The following is a 22,263-nucleotide window of genomic DNA, read 5'->3' as shown; positions in this document are numbered from 1 at the left end:
AGGATCTGAGTCCCTGGTGGCGTAGTGTGTTACTGATGGTAGCCTCTGTTACGGTGGTTCCAGGTCTATGCAGGTCGTTCACTAGGTCCCCCCGTGTGGTTCTGGGATTTTTGCGCACCCTTCTTGTGATCATTTTGACCCCACTGGGTGAGATCTTGCGTGGAGCTCCAGATCGAGGGAGATTATCAGTGGTGCGGTAGGTCTTCCATTTTCTTAAAATTGCTCCCACAGTTCATTTCATCACACCAAGCTGCTTGCCTATTGCAGATTCAGTCTTCCCAGCCTGGTACAGGGCTACAATTTTGTTTCAGATGTCATTTGAGAGCTCTTTGTTCTTCACAACAGTGGAGTTTGGAGTGTGACTGTTTGAGGTTGTGGACGGGTGTCTTTTATACTGATAAGTTCAAACAGGTGCCATTACTAAAGGTAATGAGTGGAAGACAGAGGAGCCTCTTAAAGAAGAAGATACAGGTATATGACAGCCAGAAATCTTGCATGTTTTTAGGTGACAAAATACTTATTTTCCACCATATTTTGCAAAATAAATCTTGCCAGATAAGACAAGGTGATTTTCTGAATTTGTTTTCACATTTTGACTCTCATAGTTGTGGTCTACCTATGATGTAAATTACAGGCCTCGCTCATATTTTTAAGTGGGAGAACTTGCACAATTGGTGGCTGACTAAATACTTTTTTCCCCACTGTATCCGAGTTAACAGCATAATCTATTTTATGTAAGGCACAAATAGATCCTGGTTATTGTCCTACCTCTCTGACAGCTCCTTCACTGTATCTTTTCCAAGCTCTTCTTCCTCTCCTCTTCCCCTTATTGTTGAGGTTCCTCAAGGATCAGTCCTAGGTCCCAGGTCCCCTCCTCTTCTCCTTATATACTGCCCCTATTGGACAAACAATCAGTAGACTCGGTTTTCAGTACCATCTCTGTGTTGATGACACCCAAATAGTATCGATAAAGGCCAGGCGCACTACAAAATAAATAATAAATAATAGGAGGTGCAAACCAGTAGTAAATGAAATAGAACATGAAAACAAGAAAAACAGTACTGTAGGTATGCACACTACAACAGAATAATGAAAATACAAAATCTTTATTGCACATAATGAAAAACCAGTGATATTAAAACACAATTAAAACCATATGGCTAATCCACTCAAGAAAACTTGCCCCAAATATATACATGTATAATACATATAAAACAGTTGTCCACAAATACAGCCACATACATACTAATCAAGCCACATAATTACCCGAGTCAGTTATTGCAACCAAATCCACCTGCGTCCCTGCAATACCGATAACAATAGTGATGACACCCAAATATACACATCGTCTCCTGATGTCACCCCTGCATAACTACAAAAAAACAATGTTTGTCTTTCTGCTGTCTCTAGCATCATGTCCTCCCTCTATCTAAAACTGAATCAGTCGAAAACTAGACTGCTTGTGTTTCTTCCCTCCTCTAACCTACCTATGCCCAATATTGCCAGTTTTATATGTAGTTCTGTCAAGGTGAAAATATATTTTCTTATATAACTTTTATACTGTGAAACAATAAGTTTTTCCTAATTGCTTGCTAATGCAAATGTGACTGTATTAAAGATGGCTGCCAGTGTTCACTTTCACTTAAATTCAGTGTCTAAAGAGTTAAGTTAAGTTTCATTTCTCCTAAAAAAAGATAACTCAGGAATGTGAAGAAGAAGTAACCATCGGGAGACTTTTTGACGAATCAGAGAGAGACTGGACACTAGATGTATACTGCATAAACCCCGCCTAATGCACGCCTTCCCCTAACACTCAATATAGTATTGTGTATTTGTAAATAAAGCCAGTTGTTGTACTGCTCCTGACAGGTGTGGATGCGGGACATTAGCTAAGACTGAATCAGCTGCGTGTCTGAGTCATTCTTAATTGGTACCAGATGTTTTGCGCTCGCACAATGATTTGGAATGACTGGTGAATGAGGATTTATTGTCGTTTACGACCCCGACAATTTGGAGCCCAACGGGGGGCGTGGACAGTGATCCGAGGCTCCTCTGGACCCATGCCTGGATGTCTGTGGATGATACCTGTAGTGGCTGACCTCGAGGACTGATCACCCTCCAAAACACGGTAAGTGAGATCATATACACTGTATGTGTCACACTTGCTAGTGTCTCAGCCGTTATTGGTTTGTCTGTGGTCTCCTTGGGTCTGAGGGGTGACCGGTCGAGTGGTGAGACTGAGTGTGATCCTGTGCCACGCTCTGAACCAGCAACTGAGAGACGTCGCATTCTGCGCGTCCTCGTGTACACCACACCTCCTCCACCGGTCATTGTACTCCATTTAACCACCCTACCCGTGACTATTGTCTAGTAGTGAAGTGGAGTGATAAATTGAGCTAGTTGCAGATTGTGGGGCAACTTAGAGGAAGGGATAGGAGACGCAGCCTCTGTGATATTGTACCAACTAGGTAATTAAGACGTCCCGAGAAGGGACCACCTGTATTTCTGTGGAGGGCTCTCACTAGGAGACCGCCTCCCGACTGTTGGAATATCGTGGCAGGATAATCTGTTAATCACTGCTGTTCAAGGTTAGGGAAAGGAAATATTGAGCGCGAGGCTCTTTTCCTAGTACGTCGAACGTGAGGCTCCGTACTGTGGAACATCAGTGTTGATATCGCTACCAGTGGTTTTTCTGCAGAGAACCATAGTATTCTGTAAGAGTCATGCTGCGTATCTTAAAGCAGAAGAAGTCTGTGCCCCACAAGTTAGATGAGGATGCTGTGGAGGTCAAGGCAATAGTAGCGTCACGGGAAGGCAAGAAGGCAGTCAAGAATGTTGAGAGATTGTATAAGCATGTAGGATTGCCCTCGTCAGGGAGATTACAGCCGGCTATGTGGCATAATCTCATAGAGAACAAACGAGGCATGTTGAAAGATAAAGGATTGTTAGAACAAGCACAAGCTCATCTGCGAGTTGCGCGAGGCTTGAAGAATGAAGGATGGAAAGAGATTGATGGGGAAGGAGGATCAGACAATGCGGAACCTGTGTTTGGTTATAAAATGCCTTTGAACTGTGATCTTATAGATTGTAAAATGGCCGCCGTGCCACTGATGATGAAAATGCAGTCCCAACCACCGCCCTATAATGGCGACAAGACGAGCTCTCCAGAAGCATGGGTGTGTCCTGTTTGTGGCGTGCAGAATCCAACCTGGGTGGAAACCTGCCGTGTGTGTGGGGCGGGCCGTCCTTGGGGTTCCGCCCAGACCATGGACGGAAGTGGGGCATGCCACGCCTCCACCGGCAGCCATCTTGGTGCACCCGGAATTCCTCCCCAGCCACTATGTCCGCTGGTAACACTTTCCGGCGAGTACTATCAGGGACCACCACTTCCTGAGAAACCTCCGGCACCGACCGATGCTGTTCCCACCTCTAATGTTCCTGTTTCTGTTCCGGCCTCTGGGCCTAGTCTCCCGGTGCAACCCACTGTGATATTTGTAAATACACCTGGTCAAGGTCCCTTCACTCTTGATGCCCTGACCGGCAGTACGGCTTTCCGGTCCGTAATGCGTATGAGGCGCCAAGCTATCGGAGATGATGAGGGATCAGAAGATTCTGACAATCAGGTTGCTACAACTATTAGGTCCGTTCGAATCCCCCCGGCCCGGAAGGAGCCCACTACCTACCCCTCTCAACAAATCCTCTAGGTTGCCCCATGACCTTGAAATCTGGTTCCCCTGTCATTCACGCTATTACATCACACCTCAGGGCTCCCAGGTTCTTTTCTCAGTGGGGTATGGGGACATAGTTACCCACCAGGTAGGAGCCATAGTGAACCCAGCTAACTCTACCCTGTCGCATAGAGGTGGTTTGGCCCAACAGATAGCTAAAAAGGGAGGCCCAGCCATAACCCAAGAGTGTCAGGCCTACCTTACCAATTATGGCCCCTTGCATCCAGGAGACGTTATGTCCACCCAGGGAGGGAATTTGCCCTGTGATATAGTGTTACACACTGCAGGCCCTATATATGATTACAGGACACCCGAGCATTGCCGTACAATATTGCAGACCGCCTTACAGACAGTGCTTATCTTTGCAGGACGGCTAGGGAGAGATACACTTCCTCGTAGAACTTTGGCTATACCATTGATATCTTCAGGACTCTTTGGATACCCACTGGGCCCCTGTATGAAGGAACACGTTGAAGTCATCAAGAATTGTCTCCAATCAACCCCAGATCTCGATTTACAAGAAGTTAGGATCGTCTGTTACCATGAATCCGGATTAGAGGGCATCATGCCCTTGGTAGCTGAATACATGATACCACTGATGCACACAGGTATAAAGCCCCTGGATGAGGTAATACCCACAGCACCCCCAACTGCCCCGAAGGATGAGGCAGTGACACATGACGAAGAAGAAGAAGGGCTGAAGCTGAAATACAAACCCTTCACTCCGGTACAAATTGATGCTATTGTTAACAAGTTACCTGACCCGGACAAATTTCCCATGCAGTATGTCAGGAAACTGGAACAGACTAGGAGCATCTACGGGGCTACATGGTCTGATCTATCAGGCATCACCTCAATCAAAGCCTCCGAATATTTTCTCCCCACCATCATGAAGGAATTGGACCCCACTAAAGCAGGACCTCTCAACAAGTTCAAGTCTGGAAAGGAGTTTATCGCTCAACTCACAAAGTGGGCCCAGGATCGTCTCTGTGACGAAGCAGGATCAATACAGGATATACAACAAGAATCTGGTGAAGCTGTGGAGAAATACGCTGCCAGACTAACTATGCAGTTTGAAGACTTGGGTTATTCAACTCATGTGAAGACGCAGGCAGCCTTGTTGGTCCGTGCTTTTATTGATGGTCTGGAAGATCCACTGAAGGATAAGGTCATGAAGCTTCGTCCCGAATTACCTGATGGTCCCCTAAAACAGGCCCTCACTGTTGTGAAGAGTTATCAGAAAATGCTTCAAAGGGAAGAAAAAGAAGCAGAAAAGGAAGCAGAGAAGGAAGCACAGAAGGACAAAGGCAAGAAGAAACCAGCCATGTATATGGCAGAAGCCTCAGAAGTACCTGTTATGGTGTATCAGGCTCAGGATCGGTATGGATCACCACGCTTGAGGCCGAGAGGGTCCCAGGGCCAAAACTACAGGGACAGACCAGTTTGTGATGACCAAGGGAGACCTCTGTGTTGGGAGTGTGCCAGCCCTGGTCATATGAGGAGAAGTTGTCCTCGCAGGGGGCACCCTCAGAGACCTCTTCCTCCTCCACACTCATGAAGTTCAGGCCAACCGGTGCCCACTTTTCCCGCCACCTGTACTTCCTCGTCTTGTGGTACAGTGACCCTGGAAGTGGACAATCAACCTCTCAAGTTCTTAGTGGACACTGGGGCGGCCACCTCTGTTATCTCTTCATCTCAGCTGCCTCCTACAATCTCCCTGTCTTCAGATTTCCTCACATGTATTGGAGTTGAAGGTCAACAAACCTCATCACCACTCACTGTTCCCGTCCCAGCTGGCCCATTCTCTGGTGTCTTTGCCAAATTTCTGGTGTCTGAAACCTGCCCCGTCAACCTTTTAGGAGCTGACCTCCTTCAAAGGCTTCACGCTACCATCATCTTCGGTGATCAAGGGATGGAATTGCAATTACAAGATCCTGCCTCACAACAAGGCACTGAAGATCGTTGTGTCCTTAAGGCTTTCCCTCTGATGATGATGACTCTGCAAACGACACCTTCCCCGGATTTGCCCAATCTACCTACCACTCTGTGGTCAACTGGACCTGAGGATGTGGGTCTGCTCAAAGTGCCTCCAGTAAAAGTCCACCTCAAACCTGGGCACCCATACCCCAGACTACCTCAGTATCCGCTTAAGGCTGCCCAAGAGCGGAGCCTTGGAGTTCAGATTACCTCCCTCTTACATTCTGGAGTGCTAATCAGATGTGTTTCACCCTGTAACACACCCCTGTTTCCAGTGAAGAAGAAGACAGCTCCTGGAGACCCTCCGAAGTACAGACTTGTACAGGACCTCAGAGCAGTCAATTCAGCCACCATCTTGGAAACTCCTGTGGTACCCAACCCAAACACCTTGCTTTCTCAAGTGCCTACTTCAGCAACACTCTTCACCGTTATTGACCTGGCTAATGCTTTCTTCAGTGTCCCGCTTCATGAAGACTCACAGTTTTTATTTGCCTTCACGTTTCAAGGATCTCAGCTGACCTGGACCAGGACACCACAGGGTGCCCAGAACTCCCCTAACCAGTTCACTCATGCTATGAAGATGACCCTGGATCCGTGGGTGTTACAGAATCTTCATGTCACGCTTCTCCAGTATGTTGATGACCTACTCCTCTGTGGAACTGAAGAGAATCTGTTTGCTGCTTCTGAGTCCTTGCTCCTTTTTCTTCATTCTGCCAACTGCAAAGTCTCAAAGGCCAAGGTCCAGTGGTGCAAAGAGAAAGTCGTCTTCCTCGGACACTGCATCTCTCAAGGCTCGAGACACCTCACCGAGGACAGAAAACATGCAATCAAGGATATCCCTTATCCAAAGACATACTCTGCTATGCAGTCTTTCTTAGGACTCATTACCTACTGCAGACAGTGGATTCCGGATGCTTCAAGACTCATGCAACCTTTGTATGATTGCCTCAAGACTGGAGGACCGGACTGGGATCATGCTGAAAATCCGTATATCTATGCTCAGCAAAAGGACTGTTTCCTGGCTCTCAAGGAAGCTGTTGTCAGTGCCCCTGCTCTGGGTCTCCCTGACTACACTCAGCCGTTTCATCTCTTTGTTTCAGAATCTGAAGGACATGCCTCTGGTGTGCTGGCACAGAAACATGCTGATCGTTTCCGTCCTCTGGCCTACTACTCAGCCAGGCTAGACCCTGTTGCCAGAACTGCTCCTTCCTGCCTCAAGGCTGTGCATGCAGCCCATGTTCTTCTGGATAAGTCTGCTGACATAGCACTTGGTCATGACTTGGTCATTCAAGCTGAACATGATCTCTCTGCTGTCCTCCAACAAACATCTCCTAAGCATCTAACGAGCCAAAGACATCTCAGACTTCAGTGCTCTCTACTTCTGCCCTCCAACATCACCTTCCAGAAATGTACTACCATCAACCCAGCCACTTTGCTTCCACATTCTAGGGGGGAGTTCCCTGACGGGTATAAGGACTTACCAGACGGGAGGTCACCTGATGACCCGCATGACTGTGTAAAAGCACTGGAACAAGAAGCCTCTGCACCACAAAATGTGGTAACTCAAGAACTTCTCAACCCTGATTTGCAACTATGGACTGATGGATCTCGATTTGCAGACTCTTATGGCAAGTTCCACACTGGATATGCGGTCACCACTGAAACAGAAGTCCTTCTGGCTGAAGCCTTGCCACCTCACCTTTCGGCTCAAGAAGCCGAACTTGTGGCCCTACAACAAGCATGTTATCTAGCAGAAGGGAAGACGGCCAATGTCTACACTGACTCAAGATACGGCTATGGAATCTGTCACGATTTTGGATTCCTGTGGAAGTCCCGAGGGTTCATTACGGCTACAGGAACCCCTGTTAAACATGCACTAAGGATTAAAGCCCTGATGAAGGCATTGGAGCTACCTGTACAAATTGCGGTGATCAAGGTCAAAGCTCACGGGAAAGTCAATTCGAAGGAGACTAGAGGAAACCATTTAGCAGATCAAGCTGCCAAAGCTGCTGCCATAAAGAATGTCTCAGCAAAGTGGGAAGAAGAAGAAACAGCACCAGAAAAACCCTGTTGGGAAGGCACTGATACACCTGTGATGCCTGTGCTTACCAGAGCACAAACAAGAGAACAGGCAACCAAAGAAGCTACCCAAGCCGAAGAAGAACGAGACTTTGAGAAGTCCGAAGCCCGAAGAAAGAAGAGGGAGTTGATAAAAGACATGGAAATGGAATACCCTGCCACCGGATCTGTCTGGAAGCCAGCCCGACCACCTGAAGAGAGATTGTGGGAAGAACAAAAGTTGACCTCTAAAGAAGAAAAGAAGCAGTGGGAAGCTGCAGGAGCCATTCATGGGAATCGTAGTTCTGCCGGACAATACCAATTTCCTAGACTCTATAAGGTGGATGGGAAACCCTGTCTACCCAAAAGAATGTATCCAGCCGTTGCAGCATGGGCTCATGGATCAACTCATCGAGGAAAGAACCAAGCTCTGGCCTGTATCAAGAAGCTCTACTGGGAACCAGGAATCTCTACCACTGTCACAGCCTACTCAAGAGCCTGCCCAGTCTGTGCCATCTGTAACCCAACAGCCACCGCCAAGGTTCCACTTCAGCATCTTGCCAAACCAGACTACCCTTGGCAGAGAATCCAGGTTGATCATATTCAGATGCCCAAGTCAGGAAAGTATGAGTACGTCCTAGTGGCTGTGGATATGTTCTCAGGATGGCCCGAAGCCTACTCAGTGACCAACATGACTGCCAAAACTACAGCTAAGAAGCTCATCACTGAAATTTCGTGCAGATTTGGAATTCCCGAAGTTGTTGAATCAGATCAAGGCCCAGCCTTCACTGCCAATGTCTACGAGGAATTGTGGCACATGTTAGGGACAGATTTGGGTCTGCACACCCCCTATCACCCCTCCAGTTCAGCCAAAGTTGAGAGAATGAACTCCACAATTAAGACCCAGTTGCTTAAAATGAGCCAGGACCACCCACTCCCATGGCCAGATTTGCTCCCCGTGGTCCTATACCATATCAGACACACCCCACAGGGAAAACACGGCTTGACTCCCTTTGAGATTCTTTTTGGTGCTCCACCTAAAATAGGAGACATTAGGCCACAAGAGTTGTCTGAGACAAATGATAAAGTTGTACAATTTGTGATTGCATTGTCTAAGGAACTGTCTAACACCCACTCTACAGTTTCTGCTTCTCTTCCAGAATCCACAGGTGACGTGGTCCATGACTTTGTGCCAGGAGACCTGGTGTATGTGAAAAAGTTTGTGCGCAGAGATTGTCTCCAGCCGAGATTTGAAGGACCCCACACGGTGATCCTGGTCACCCCCACTGCAGTAAAACTTGAAGGAAAGAGCACCTGGATTCATGCTTCACACTGTAAAAGAGACCGAACCAGTGTTTAGTCACAGTAGTGACTGAAGGGAAATGTTGCTGTTGTTTTTGACCTTGGGACTGGGGGCCATCCTCGCCCCTACCTCTTCGGCCCCTATTGTAAATAAGAATTCTGGTCCCTTTATTCTCTGGGTAAACCTGACAGCCCCGGTGAATATCTGGCGATTTGATTTCTGTGATGTAGTCAAGTGCCTTGAGACTGAACGGGTGGTAGAGGGGATCATCCAGTTCTATATGTGTGTTACCAGACAAGACAACAATAATTGTCATTATTGGACAGATGCTGCCTGGAGTACGGGGAATGATTGGGGATATAAACCTAGCGAAGCCATGTTCCCCAAGGATGGGACGGGTAGGAGTCTTCGTGAGAGAATGCATCTAACAGCCCTTCTGCAACCATTTAGGGGCTGTAAATGGGGTAGAAGCTGTCACCCCCTTCTCCTAAATCTTGAAAGCCCTCAATCTGCTGATCTGCAGACGTTCGTACTAGGAAGGCATTATAATTATGTATTTAGCGCTGGACCTTATGCGTATTTAGGCCATATACGGCTTCAGGATATTAGCTTCAGACCAACCAAGGCCCCCGTTACCAGTACACCTAAAATAGGCCCAGGTGAGCGTTTGCAAAATGTAGTTAATGAAGTGATCCCCATTCCAGGTCTCAGTTGGCAAGAGGTTTTCTCCATAGAAACACAAACAGCCCCAAGGAAAAATTTGTGGTTAGAATGGGTGAGGTACAATGTAAAAGTCCAGAATATCTCTGTAGGATGTATTGCTTGTGCTGCTGCGAATACACACCTATACACACATGCATTGCTTTTCCCTGATGACAACACCACTGCCTGTGTCATGAATTTGTTGAAAGGTTTGAAGCCCACTGATTGCCCAGATTACATCCCACTAATTCATAAGGAACCCAAACTAAAGGTCCCAGGAGAAGTAACTGTATTAGCTGACAATTACACCTGCTATAATTCCCACGACACCACAGGTACACCAGTAGGGATCTTCGAGACAGGTTTCTGCAAAGAGAATAGTTCTCTAGATACTGACTTGTTAATCAAACATACACAATATATGTATGACATTTATTGGTTATGTGGAGATGGTAAGCTCCGTCCTAGGTTGCCAAATGCCTGGACAGGCCAATGCACCCTTGTTAAACTAGCTATGCAGTTCAAGATTCTACCCTGGGATCCAAAGATACCTGATGAACCTACCAGGAAAAGGAGAAGCCTCGATCAGCTCCATATGAGTTATGAAGAAGATCCACTAGTATATATTGATGCTATTGGAGTGCCAAGGGGGGTGCCTGACCAATTTAAAGCCCAGAACCAGATCTATGCTGGCTTTGCTTCTATAATCCCACAGGTGCAGATTAATAAAAATGTTGAATGGATCAATTACATATATTACAGTGAACAAAGGTTTGTCAATTTCAGCCAAGATGCCTTCCAAGGTATAGTTGAAGAATTGGGCCCTAACACTAGAATGACACTCCAAAATCGACTAGCCCTTGATATGATATTAGCTGAGAAAGGAGGAGTTTGTGGGATGGTGGGAGAGGAGTGTTGTACCTATATCCCTCAGAACTCTGGAGTGAATGGAAAACCATGATAGCCCTTAAAAAGATAACTGGGTTAGCAGCAGAATTGAAAACTAATGCTGGAGTAGACACATCTTTCTTTTCCGGCTGGTTGGGTGGACTCAAGGGATTCCTTCAACAAGCTTGTATAGTACTGATTGCCCTCCTTGTAATTGGATCGATAACTCTTTGTTGTGTTATTCCCTTGTATAAAAAGGTTATTGCCAAAGCAACTCCGACTGGCACCTTCCTCAATCAAGAAGTAGACCCACCAGAGTACGATGGTACTGATCTAGGGGAGATCCCTAAGTATATTCCCCTCAAGAGAGTAGACAAAACCCCCCATTCTCAGATGATGTTAAGAGACTTAGTTTAGGGACAGCGGGAGAACTCCATGTGAGGTTAGTGAAGGGTTCAGCTGCCTGGAGGCCTCTCGCTAGGGGAGAGCTTCTGAGGTGTCTGGATGAAGAAATCCACCTCCCCTTTTCCCATCGCATGGACAGTCTCGAAGGATCTTTCATTAAGGGAAAAACTTAGTGTTTAGGGGGGATTGTCAAGGTGAAAATATATTTTCTTATATAACTTTTATACTTTTATACTGTGAAACAATAAGTTTTTCCTAATTTCTTGCTAATGCAAATGTAACTGTATTAAAGATGGCTGCCAGTGTTCACTTTCACTTAAATTCAGTGTCTAAAGAGTTAAGTTAAGTTTCATTTCTCTTAAAAAAAGATAACTCAGGAATGTGAAGAAGAAGTAACCATCGGGAGACTTTTTGACGAATCAGAGAGAGACTGGACACTAGATGTATACTGCATAAACCCCGCCTAATGCACGCCTTCCCCTAACACTCAATATAGTATTGTGTATTTGTAAATAAAGCCAGTTGTTGTACTGCTCCTGACAGGTGTGGATGCGGGACATTAGCTAAGACTGAATCAGCTGCGTGTCTGAGTCATTCTTAATTGGTACCAGATGTTTTGCGCTCGCACAATGATTTGGAATGACTGGTGAATGAGGATTTATTGTCGTTTACGACCCCGACAGTTCTACTATTACTCCCCAGCAACATGCCCACTACCTTAGGACGGCCGCCGCCATCAGGTTGCGGAAAGCTTCCGTCTCCACAAGCCTAAAAGGCAACATTTAGAGTGCAAGCAGACGAGAAATGTGTGAACTTAGTAGTGTGGACTGTGGGGTGTTGGCACCGTATTTCCGCTTGCGTTTCAAGGACTGGGGTAAGGACAGCTGAACGCTGCACTGGGACAAGGACGTGCTTGATGATGGAGCTAGTTGAGTGTGTGCAATGACAGGTGCAGGGCAGGAGGCATCTTCGCATGCACCATGGACAGGGGATTGGCTTGCACACACAACAATGGAAGAAGCAATTTTGTCACCCGCAGACACTGTTCCTGGACCCTGAGGTTCGGCCCACAAAGTCGGGTGCTTTGCTGCCATGTGTCTGATCATGCTGGTGGTGGTCAAGTTTGTAGTTTTGCTACCCCTGCTGATGCGGGCATGGCAGGTGGTGCAAATGGCCTGTTTGGGGTTATCGGCAGAATCTTTAAAAAACAACCAGACTCTGGAAGACCACAACCTGTATCCTCCATACATCTGTGACATGGTCTCTAGGTACCTACCCGCACGCAACCTTCGATCGTCCCAAGATCTCCTTCTCTACTCCCCCCTTATCTCTTCTTCCCACAACCACATACAAGACTTCTCCCGTGCTTCCCCCATACCACAACACATCAGACTCTCACCATCAACGGGAACCTTCAAGAAGAACCTGAAGACCCACTTGTTCCGACAAGCCTACAGCCTGCAATGATCCTCGGTCTACTGAACCACCATACGACCTGCTCTACCCTCTCCTACTGTATCGTCACCCATCCCTGTAGACTGTGAGCCCTCGCGGGTAGGGTCCCCTCTCCTTATGTACTTGTGTGTCCCTTGTCTTACACTTGTATATTACTCTTGTATATATTACACTTGTCTATATTTCCCCTTTTCACATGTAAAGCGCCATGGAATAAATGGCGCTATATAAATGCATAATAATAATAATAATAATAATAATAATAATAATAATAAACAGTTGTACTGCCAACTTCCGTGGTGTTGGTGTTTCGGGAATGGCTGCCCGCCTTCTGTCTGCAGCCACCACACTGCTTCTTCCTGCCTGTTGGGGTGCTACGACTCCCTCCCTCTGTGTGCTGTTGTCCTCGCTATGCATGTCCTCCTGCAAGGTTGGGTCAGTTACTATATTATCCACCACCTCATCTTCCACTTCCGCACCCTGGTCCTCCTTTTGACTTTTTGCCAATTATGTCTTATCATCGTCCACCTCTTGTGACACGTTTCCATTGTACCCTGAATTTGTAACCGTGGCTGCTCAAATATTTGAGCATCGCTACATGCGATCTCCTCTTGCCCCGCTTCAAGTGAACTGGGAGAGAGGCCCGAATCTCTAAATGGAAAAGAGAACAGCTCTCCAGAGTGTCCAAGTGTGGGATCAGTTGTCTCCGGGCACTCAGCATGGTGGGAGAAAGGAGGATCAGGGTGAGAAATATATGGTCCAAACTTACGGCTACTCATATTTGACCGTGTAGAAGACAGGGTGGTGTTGGTGATGGCAAAGTGACTGGAAGCATTATCCGCTATCCAACCAACAACCTTTTGACACTGCTCTGAGTTCAATAGTGGTGTGCTGGGGTTTCCTAGTAATTCAGACAGGAAGGTCGAGTGAGAAGATGTGGATGTTTGTTGTGGCCCAATTTCAGCTTTCCCACGGCCTCTGCATGCACCATCACATCCACTTCTCTGTCCCTTGCCTCGCGCCTTGCCCATTTTAAATGGATTACAATATTTTCCACAATCACTAGAAATGGCTGAATTTGGAGCGAACTTATATGTGATCCATGTGTGGGAAAACCATAATTTAAAACATCTGGCCCGTCACTAACAATTTTTTTTTCCAGCAAACTGTTGTCAACAACTAGGCTAAGACACAGCAAAAAAAATTAAATAGAGCCCTCAAATGTCACAATTTTTAGTCCACAGATAGATGAGGCGTGTGATGGAAATACCCCACTTTAAAGTATTTGGCCTGGATTTTTTTACACCAAAATAGTGTCAATAACTAGGCTAAGACACAGCAAAAACAGTTCAATGGAGGCCTCAGCAAAAAAAATTAAATAGAGCCCTCAAATGTCACAATTTTTAGTCCACAGACAGATGAGGCATATGACAGAGATACCTCACTTTAATATATCTGTGGCCTGGCATTTTTTTTTGGCAGGAATCTGGTGTCAATAACTAGGCTAAAACACAGCAAAACCAATTCACCGTAGGGCTGAAATGTCACTATTTTGAGCAAAATGATATGTGATGCCTGTCACACAGATACCCCAATTTAAAATATCTGGCATGCATTTGTTTTTGTTTTGTTTTTTTTGCAGCAAAATGGTGTCAATAACTAGGCTAAGATACAGCAAAACAAATTCAATGGAGGACTGAAATGGCACAATTTTTAGAGCAATGATATGCGATCCGTGTGGCAGACAAAACCCAGTGTAAAATATCTGTTCTGTAGGTAAATACTTTTTTTTTTTTTCAGCAAACTGGTGTCAAGAACTTGTACAAGACATTCCAACAAAATTGTACAGTATCACAAAAATGGTAGAAATTTCTGCGCACTCAGATGTGATCACTGTGAAGGCCAAATCTGTTTAACCCCTTCCTTACACTGGACATACTATTCCGTCCATGTGACCTGGGACTTAAGTCCCATGGACGGAATAGTACGTCACACGCGATTAGCTGCGCTCACGGGGGAAGCGCAGATGATCGCGGCCGGGTGTCAACTGATTATCACAGATGACTCCCGGCACTATGTGCCAGGAGCGGTCACGGATCGCACCCGGCACATTAACCCCTGGCACACTGTGATCAAACATGATCACAGTGTACCGGGGACATAGAGAAGAATCGCGCAGGAAGGGGGCTCCCTGCGTGCTTCCCTGAGCCCCTCGGAACAACGCGATGTGCTCGCGCTGTTTCGAGGGCCTCCTTCCTGCAGGCCCCAGGATCTAATATGGCCGGGGGCCTTTGGGGTCCTGCAGGAAAGAGACTATCTCAGTGCCTGCTGAGGGCAGGTGCTGAGAAAGCCTCCTGCAGTGCCTTTAAGATCGCTGATCTGACACAGTGACCTGCAAAGTGTCAGATCAGCGATCTGACACTATACAGTGATGTCTCACCCCCCAGGAAAAAATAATAAAGTTAAAAAAAAAAACAAGTGTAAAAACAATTTTTTAAAAATTTCTAAATAAAATAAAAAAATTCCCTAATAAATTCTTTTTTGTAAATAAATAAAAAAACACATAACAATAAAAGTACACATATTTAGTATCGCCGCTTCCATAACGACCTGCCCTATAAAACTGTCCCACTAGTTAAACCCTTTAGTGAACCCCTTCAAAAAAAAAAAAAAAGGCAAAAAACAATGCTTTATCATCATACCGCCGATCAAAAAGTGCAATAACATGCGATCAAAAAGACAAATATAAATAAACATGGCACCACTGAAAACGTCATCTTGTCCCGCAAAAAACGAACCGCAATACAGCGTCGTCAGCAAAAAAAATAAAAAAGTTATAGCTCACAGAATAAAGCGATGCAAAAATAATTATTTTTTTTATATAAAATTGTTTTTATTGTATAAAAGTGCCAAAACATAAAAAAATTATATAAATGAGGCATGGCTGTAATCATACTGACCTGAAGAATAAAACCGCTTTATCAATTTTATCACACGCGGAACGGTGTAAATGCCCCCCAAAAAGAAATTCATGAAATGCTGTTTTTTGTTCATTCTGGGTCCCAAAAAGCGGAATAAAAAGCGATCAAAAACATTTCGTGCCCAAAAATGGTACCAACAAAAACGTCAACTCGTCCTGCAAAAAATAAGACCTCACATGACTCTGTGGATCAGATTATGGAAAAATTATACCTCTCAAAATGTGGTGATGCAAAAACTATTTTTACAATAAAAAGCATCTTTTAGCATGTAACAGCTGCCAAACATAAAAACCCGCCAAAAATAGTAAATTAAAACCCCCTTTATCACCCTCTTAGTTAGGGAAAAATAATAAAAATGTATTTATTTCCATTTTCCCATTAGGGTTAGGGGTGTGTTGGGGTTAGGGTTGGAGTTAGAATTGGGGTTTTTTCCAATGTTTAGGCACATCAGGGGCTCTCCAAACGCGACATGGTGTCTGATCTCAATTCCAACCAATTCTGCGCTCCCTTCCGAACTCTGCCATGCGCCTAAACAGTGGTTTACCCCCACGTATGGGATATCAGTCTACTCAGGACAAATTGCAAAACAACTTTTGGTGCCCAATTTCTCCTGTTACCCTTGGGAAAATAAAAAATTGGGGACAAAAATATCATTTTTGAGGAAAAAAATGATTTTTTTTATTTTTATGGCTCTAATTTATAAACTTCTGTGAAGCACTTGGGGGTTCGAAATGCCCACCACACATCTAGATAAGTTCCTTGGGGAGGTCTAGTTTCCAAAATGGGGTCACTTGTGGGGGGTTTCCACTGTTTAGGCACATCAGGGGCTCTCCAAATGTGACATGACACCTGCAGACCATTCCATCAAAGTCTGCATTCCAAAACGTCAGTACTTCCCTTCCGAGCCCCAACGTGTGCCCATACAGTAGTTTTCTCCCACATATGGGATATCAGCGTACTCAGGCCAAATTGGACAACTTTTGGGGTCCAATTTCTCCTGTTACCCTTGGAAAAATAATAAAATTGGGGACTAATTATTATAAACATGATAATAATAAAGATTATTATTTTTATCATCATGTTTGTGGAAAAAATATGATTTTTTTATTTTCAAGCCCGAGTGTTAAAAACTTCTGTGAAGCACTTGGGGGTTCAAAGCAGGGCTGTGGAGTCGGTAAGCCAAACCTGCGACTCCGACTCCTCAATTTCCCTTCCACCGACTCCACGACTCCGACATATATTGCTTATATTTAAGTGAAAAATGTATTGTAGTACAATGTGAACATCAGACATTTAATCATTTTTATGATACAATAATCAAGATATTTAGATAGAACATAATATATATTTATTGGAATACGACTTTAGAACACAAAAAACTGTAATAAACTGTAAATATGTAATACACTGTAATATCAATTACATATATATATATACAATATATATATATATATATAACACTATGTAATAAACTATGTAAGTGGCAAAAAACAGTTTTCAACAAAAACATACTAAATAACATTTGTGCAGTCTATGAATTTGTTCTAAGAAATAAAATTGCCTCCATCAGATCCTCCTTCATAGATGACCTAAATTCTGACCTAATAATTTTAAGGCCAGAGAACAACCTCTCTACACTTACTTGGGTTGGAGGCAAAGCCGTAACCACATGGGCAACATCTCTAACAATTTCCAAGTATAAAGGAATTGCCTCATGCACAGTCAGTTTTGATGAACGGTTGAATTTTTCTTTTTCTTTGAGAGCAAGTGAAACATTTTGCTGAAATATGGTCAAATATGGTCAATCTGCTTGCTCCATATCACCCAAATACTTGTCAAAGTCAAACTCCTCATCTGATGAGGATGAAGATATGGCAGCAGTAGCACTGTCAGGACCCAAGTCATCTTGCGCCTGGCAGTCCTCCTGTAGGTCACTCATCCTAACTGCTACCTCAGTCAGAGCTTCTTTTCCTTTAGTAAGCTGTTGATCATCAAGCAATATACGATGACTTGGGTCCACATAAACAGCTGCCAGAAAAATTTTATTTTCCAATAGCTGTGTTTCTCTCCGTTTCATTGAAGCAGAAATGCCATTTGCGATTAAATCTCCTCTTTGGGACAGGCAAAATAGCAAGTTCTTCCACTCCCTTATGAAAATGCCAGCAGTTAAATCCTCAGCTTGTAATTTTTTAGTCACGGTAAATAGGTGATTAAGCAATTCCTTCAATTCAGCCACCTGTGTCCATTGACCTTCATTTAGGGTTACCTGAGGGTTCGCCATATCTATAAGAAACGGTTTTAGCCAGGATCAAAACTAGGGGGGGGCAGAACCTCATACTGTTCCGCAGAATCTCATACTGCACACCTCAGCTGCTGCAGAAGATGTGGTGAATGCAGTCTATTTATTCCAACTATCAATTGATGTTGATGTGTTACTGAAGACGAGCAGTGCCTGTCCTGGGCGTCCTTTTGGGCAGCTATGAGGTGTACCTGACTGGTGCTAAAAAAAAAAAAAAAGTGTGTTAGTCTGTGTGCTACCCGGCTTTCATTCTTTTTGGTACAGATAAGATATGGATAGACAGACATGGATAAATGTATAGATAGATAGATAGAGCAGATTTCTAATCTGCTTTTGCTATTGAAAACATTATCTATGAGCTCAAAAACCTTTCAGGTGATGCAGTTTTTTAAAAAGCTGATCTGCTTTTGCAGATGAAAAACGTATCCTCAAAAAACGCAGCAAAAACGCTGTGTGTGAATGTAGCCTTAGATCAGGAATAGCCATTTATAGGACATTTCATAACTTTCCCAAATTCCTATGGAAAAATATTCAGCACATTCTGCATTGAATTACTGTACCCAATTTATTATATATTTTAGGAGTCGGACCATTTTATACCGACTCCACCAAAATGAGCTCCGACTCCGACTCCATGACTCTGACTCCACAGCCCTGGTTCAAAGTGCTCACCACACATCTAGATAAGTTCCTTAGGGGGTCTAGTTTCCAAAATGAGGTAATTTGTGGGGGGGGGGGTTACTGTTCAGGCACATCAGGGGCTCTCTAAACGCGGCATAGCTCCCAATCTCAATTCCAGCCAATTTTGCGTCAAACGGCGCTCCTTCCCTTCCGAGCTCTGCCATGCGCCGAAAACAGTGGTTTACCCCCTCATATGGAGTATTAGCATACTCAGGATAAATTGCACAATAACTTTTGGGGTCCGGTTTCCCTTGGGAAAATAAAAATAGGGGGTGAAAAGATCATTTTTGTGGAAAAAATATGATTCTTTAATTGTACGGCTGTACGTTATAAACTTCTGTGAAGCCCTTGGGGGTTCAAAGTTCTCACCACATATCTAGATAAGTTCCTTGGTGGGTCTAGTTTCCAAAATGGGGTCACTTGTGGGGGGTTTCCACTGATTAGGCACATCAGGGGCTCTCCAAACGTGACATGGCGTCCGATCTCAATTCCAGTTGAAAAAGTCAAACGGCGCTCCTTCCCTTCCGAGCTCTGCCATGCGCCGAAACAGTGGTTCCCCCCACATATCAGATATCAGCGTACTCAGGACAAATTGCACAATAACTTTTGCAATCCAATTTTTCCTGTTACCCTTGGTAAAATAAAAAAAATTGGACCTGAAGTAATTGTTGGGGAAAAAAGTTAAATGTTAATTTCCTGTGAGGCACCTGAGGGTTAATAAACCTCTTGAATTTGGTTTTGAGTACCGTCAGGGGTGCAGTTTTTAGAATGGTGTCACCTTGGGGTATTTTCTATCATATAGACCCCTCAAAGTGACTCAAATGTGATGTGGTGCCTAGAAAAAAAAAAAAATGGTGTTGTAAAAATGAGAAATCACTGGTCAACTTTTAACCCTTATAACTCCCGAACAAAAAAAAATTTTGGTTCCAAAATTGTGTTGATGTAAAGTAGACATGTGGGAAATGTTACTTATTAAGTTTTTTGTGTGCCATAACTCTGTGATTTAAGGGCATAAAAATTCAAATTGATCTAATTTTGAAATTTTTAAAATTTTCGCCAAATTTCCATTTTTTTCACAAATAAACGCAACTTATATCAATGAAATTTTACCACTAACATGAAGTACATGTCACGAGAAAACTATGACAGAATCACCGGGATTCATGGAAGCGTTCTAGAGTTATTACCTCATAAAGGGACAGAGGTCAGGATTGTAAAAATTGGCCTGGTCATTAACGTGCAAACCACCCTTGGGAGTAAAGGGGTTAAAAAAAGCTGGATTTTCACGCTGTACTATGGAAAGGATCTGGCTGTATTCTGCAGTGCCAACAAGCAAATGGAGAAAAAAAATGTGCTCTGGATAGCTTTTGAATAAAATAATCAGGATTAAGATAAAAAAATTATTCCTGGCCACTGAAACTTGGGGCAGCAGACAGTAATGAAATGGACCCTCTTTCTGTAGCACTGCAATCTATATCCACCGTAATTAGTCCTTAGAAGGACTGTTGGTTTAGCTGGATTTGTGTATTCAATAATGGTATAACCACACAATACTTACACACCACCAATTCTGTCCCTATCTCTGCAGCAACTCTTCCTACACTGTCCGGAGCTCACTGGGACGAGTAGGGTGGCGCCAGGTTTGACTTGATGATGCTGCACGGCCAATCACTGTAATGCAGTATTACAGTGAATGGCAAACAATACCTGCATGTTGATTAGCACACTAAAGAGCGCCAAACATGCAGGGCGGTGACCCGAATTCCTGCTGAGCCACCCTGGAAATGCTCGCCGGGCATTACAAGCACTGCGATGCTCGGACAAGCACCGAGCATTACCGAGCATGCTCGCTCATCACTAGTGTTATTCTGTAATATCTTCATTGTCTGTACAAGTCCCCTTTAAAATGTAAAGTGCTGCAGAATATGTTGGCCCTATAGATGGAGAGCTATTATCCTAAATTTTGATCATTATTCAGTATTGGTACAAATTTATTAATTCTAATTAATTCTGTTAAATCAAGGACTGTACTGGAACGGACAGAGGTTTTTTCTTAAAATTCTGCTCTTTTTGCTTTTTGTATGAAAAATAAGATCATTGTGATTTTTGTGCAACACAATATTTGATTAAGATTCCAACTAGGTTAACTTCTCTCTTTTAATTTATTGTAGGATTGATTTAGTTCAGCATGTAAATGATCAATATTGATACAATTTTTTTAAGCCCTGTAAATTTACCTGGAGTTGACCTAATGGTATGCTTGGGATGACTGCTAGTAGCGTCAAGAATAATGTTGCCTGTAAGAGGTTTGGTATATGTTGATGTGGAAATTATATGGTTATGTATGCCCTGCAATTTTAAATCTAAAAAAGAAAGTTGAAAATAATAATTTGCATAAGTATATTTTAAATTGTAATAGTTGGAAATGAGATAATTAACAAAGCCTTGTATAGTGGATCCATATGATGAGTAGGTCATCGATGTACCTGCCATACTAAACAATGTGGGGAGGCAAAAGATTTGAAAATAGAAAAAAACAAAACGAAACTCTTAAAGAGCTATGACTAAATTTGCGAAAGAAGGTGAAAATTTTGCACCCATTACCACACCTGTACGTTGGAGATAATATTGCTCATCAAAAACAAAAAAGGTATGAATCAATAGGCAATGCGTGACTTGTACGGTGCAATGTATTAAATCTTGAGTATAGTGACTGTATTTTGGTAAATGAAAATTAAGACCTTACATAGCTACAGAATTAGGTATAGAACTGTACAATGATACCACATCACAGATTAACAAGGTATAGCTAGAAGATCATGTTTTTTATGAAAAAACTTAAATATCCAGTGAGTCCTTTAATATAGCCTGGGTTCCTTCGGACTAATAGTGAGTCTAACCCTTCACTAACTTTTGCAACATAAATACATTCAATTATATTTTGAACTTATCATCCGATACCTTTGTGAGAGAAGCGTCTTATACAGATGACTGGATTCGATGTTTGTCTTGTGCTCGCTACTGAGCAATAAATCCTGAAGTTGAGTCCCAGCCGACCCTGACTCTGCCCGTTCATTTAACCCTAGCACTTGCAGCGCTTTTACATAGAGACGTTTATATTAATCTATAGCGCTACAATTTTTTTATATCTAGGAATGCACCCTCATGGTATGAGAGTTGAATTTTTGAGTAAACTCACTTGAACTAATTGGGCACATGTCTGCTTAATAGTGCCATAATACTCCTACCGCTTAGGAACTCCTGAGTTTATATGCTTCTAGCACTTGCAGCGCTTTTGTAAAAAGACGCTTTTATTAATCCATAGCGCTAGTTTTATATGTTCAAGAATGTACCTTCACATTATGAGAATCTAACTTGGGAGAAAATTTGTTTGCAATAACTAGGCACATGTCTGCTTAATAGTGCCAAAATACTTCTACAGTAGATCAAGGAAACTTTGAGTTTTTATATAGATACTTTTAACCTATATTTAGAAGTGTATCCTCATGGTATTAGAGTCAAACTTGGGGGATAGACAACTTGTATTAACTGGGTACAATTCCGCTAAATAGTGCCAAAAACACATATACTGTATACCAAGGAATTCTTGGGGATTGTTTTATATATATTTTTTCTATTTATTTGGTGCCTCTGTTTAGGTTCTAATGGTCTGTCTCTCTTTTTAATATTCATCTGGTTATTGCAGGCATTTGCTAAATAGCCACGTCTCTCTTCATCCACAATTGAACATCTTTCAACAAACAAAAATAAAAATCAGATACTTTT

The 22,263-nt window shown here is 43.5% G+C and overlaps 1 protein-coding gene across 3 annotated transcripts in view; it reads right to left on the bottom strand.

Annotated features, from left to right (window-relative positions):
- LOC141051069 (uncharacterized) overlaps window positions 1-22,263 on the bottom strand; it is a 70,539-nt gene that overhangs the window by 34,854 nt on the left and 13,422 nt on the right. For 2 of the 3 annotated variants that reach the window (XM_073547916.1, XM_073547918.1), the window contains exon 2: window positions 769-983. The gene's annotated coding sequence lies outside the window, so the exon portion shown is untranslated. The remainder of the gene's footprint in view (window positions 1-768; window positions 984-22,263) is intronic. The other variant, XM_073547917.1, reaches the window with a different exon arrangement.

The sequence above is a fragment of the Dendrobates tinctorius genome, unplaced genomic scaffold (assembly GCF_039654945.1).
Source record: "Dendrobates tinctorius isolate UK_male_01 unplaced genomic scaffold, ASM3965494v1 ptg000155l, whole genome shotgun sequence".
In the NCBI taxonomy this organism is placed as follows: domain Eukaryota; kingdom Metazoa; phylum Chordata; class Amphibia; order Anura; family Dendrobatidae; genus Dendrobates; species Dendrobates tinctorius.
This window is presented reverse-complemented; position numbering and strand designations above follow the sequence as displayed.